This window comes from Octopus bimaculoides, chromosome 6, assembly GCF_001194135.2.
Source record: "Octopus bimaculoides isolate UCB-OBI-ISO-001 chromosome 6, ASM119413v2, whole genome shotgun sequence".
Classification (NCBI taxonomy): Eukaryota; Metazoa; Mollusca; class Cephalopoda; order Octopoda; family Octopodidae; genus Octopus; species Octopus bimaculoides.
In genome coordinates, this window is record NC_068986.1 from 107,049,973 (window position 1) to 107,053,013 (window position 3,041).

Consider the following 3,041-nt stretch of genomic DNA (forward strand, 5'->3'; position numbering starts at 1 on the left):
GTATATGAAACTCAGTCGGATCGTTTACCTCTTTTCTCGGTCCTGTCTCCATAAAACAAATACGTGTGAGAAATATATTGAAACCAATTTAATGGACAGGTACGTACTTCTACAAAGGTTTCTCCTAATTACAAGCGTGGTTTGGGCAAACCAAAAGGTTTTGGTGTGAAATGATAAATCGCATAAATATAGGAAACACCGGATTTCAGGTTTCGGTGTAGGCGTTTTTTTGCTGGCCACAAGTCATGAACGCTTAAAAAAATGAAGCTAACAACAACAACAACAACAACAACAACAACAACAATAATAATAATAATAATAATAATAATAATAATAATAATAATAATAATAATAATAATAATAATAATTGCAGTACCAGGCAGTTGTTCTCATGGCTTCTGATCTTAATTGATTGGAAATGTTATCATGTACATTGTTTTGTCTTGATATAAAAAGATGGGCTACAGCAATTATTCTGCTCAATACCACAGATTTGGTTGTCAGTTGCTTGACCTTAACGAGTTGAGCATGTCCCTTGGTGGGTGACGATATATGCATCTCTGATCACGAGCAGAAGTAGTGGGGGAACATCATAGCCATGTGTTGAGATGAATTCTTTGGGGGTTGAATAATCCCCCTTCGGAAACATGGGTGTTCTGCTCAACATCATTAAACAAACCTTATTCAGGGACCTTTTGAGCGGGATGGTCTACTCGACCTGAAGAAAATTCTAACTAGGCCCCACCTGCGAGGTCATGCGCTGTTTATCTTGGTATGAGATTATCATGTTGCACACATATGGTTGTGATGCATGTGCCTAGTGTACCCTTATCAGACGGGTAGTCATGATGGGTATAATGGGCTTTGTATATTTTACCCCAGTGTCACTTTGATGGCATGCACTGCTCTCTCACTCAATAATGATAATAATAATAATAATAATAATAATAATAATAATAATAATAATAATAATAATAATAATAATAATAATAATAATAATAGTCTCTTGAGGTCTCTGGGTGAGACTTTGATCCAACTTGTACAAATGCAAAACAAAAGTCAAACATAAAATAATAATAATAATAATAATAATAACAATGATAATTATTATTATTATTATTATTATTATTGTTGTTGTTGTTGTTTTTGTTGTTGTTATTGTTGTTATTGTTGCATAAATACATGCATACATACACCAACACCAGGAGACCTAAAACTACGGTCCATTATTGCTAAGTTTGCCTCATGGACATTCTTCTGAAACGATTTCTAAAATATTTCAAAAGTTATATTAGAGATGACTTAGATATATTAAATCACCCACCAAAAAAGGCCAAGGAACAAACGCGCATGATTTCATTTGATGTGATAAACATATATACTAATATACCCCATAATTATGGAATAGAAGAGATCCGGTTCTGAGTGGACAAATATCCAGAAGAAATACCACAACGGATCAACAAAGATTTCATAATCGAATCACTAAAATTCATCCTTCAAAACAACCATTTGATGTTTGACACCACTGTTGATCGCCGAACATCCGGAATGGCCACGGGAACTAGAGCAGCCCCGACCATTGCCAACCTAGCAAAGGGTTATGTAGAAATAACCATATATCTGGTGTCGTTTTCAAATTTTGGAAACCCTCCCTCTCAATGCATAAAAGAAAATTAGAAAAGATTATTGGACGACTGCCTCATCTTCTGGTATGAAAACATAGACAAACGTCTGGATTTCAAAAGACTCCTTAATAGCATTAACACCAAAATGCAATTTACAATGGGACACAAGTGAGAGGAACTCCCATTCCTAGACATACTGGTTAAAAAAATTAACAAAAAATATAAACGAACATATTTTACACACCACAGACTCTAAAGAATTCCTATTATTTAGCTCATGTGAGCCAAGATATAGCAAAACAAATATCGTCTGCAACGTTTTCAAAACTTCCAGAGAACCAAGATTGCAAGAGCTTAAATACATACTCAAGGACAGACACCAACCAATTCATATCATAAAGGAAGGCATTAAACATGCAAAATCGATTGACATTAAAATATTTTGAAAAGTCGAGCACAAGAAAACACCTACTCTGAAAACACTCTCTTATGTTTCCACATAAAACCCTAGAAACAAAGAAGCATTTTACATCATTGTCCAAAATCTCCCAGTACTCCATAAGGACCCAAAACTGAAAGAAATTCTACGTACACATAAAATTATTAAACGCAGTAAACAACCAAAAACATTAAAGAAGACGCTAACAAATGCTAAATCATTCTCAGGAATAACGGACGCAAGAGTGAAAACGAAATGTAGTTGTTCTAGCTGCGGAAAATGTCCCAATCTTTTGGAAAGTTCAGAATTCCATTTTAGGACAAGGGCAAAAATTCAAAAGTAAATCCAACTTCACTTGTGCCTCTGGAATCTTCATTTATGTAATCAGATGCTCGGCTGTGACAAAAACTGTATAGAGTCGACAGGAATGTCTCTCAGACGGAGATGTCCAGTCCATAGCCAACAGATATCTTCCCCACAATATCGCCAGATATATGTCAATGAACACATTGAGAGATGTACAGAACAACTGCCAGCACAGTTCCTAATCTTCCTATACCAATTTGCTATTTGAACCTAAATACAGGTACGATTAAATAAGGAGGCATCTTTTTTCGAAAAATATATTCTACAATTAAATATAAATTTATATTGAAAATTAAAGACTTACCCAATCTATTGCAGCCAATATTAAAAATTATAGATTTACCACCCCTTTACTGAAAAATACCTTGATTACCAATTATCACCCTAGCAAACAAAATCCATAATACAGAATTGCATCCAAATCTCAAAATTTGAAATGAATAGCAAAACCGATTTTTATGCTGGAAGAAAAAATCTTATTTTTTATTATATTGTATAATACGTTCGCTATGATGATTCTAATAGATTCTTTAGTTTTGTAAACAAATGTGTTTTTCGCCTTATTTCTTTCCTTATATATTTAACCACGTGTAATCATCCACCATACT

General features: G+C 34.0%; 1 long non-coding RNA gene across 1 annotated transcript in view; it reads left to right on the plus strand.

The window, feature by feature from the left end:
- LOC128248176 (uncharacterized) overlaps positions 1-3,041 on the plus strand; it is a 20,128-nt gene that overhangs the window by 11,925 nt on the left and 5,162 nt on the right. The window lies entirely within an intron of this gene.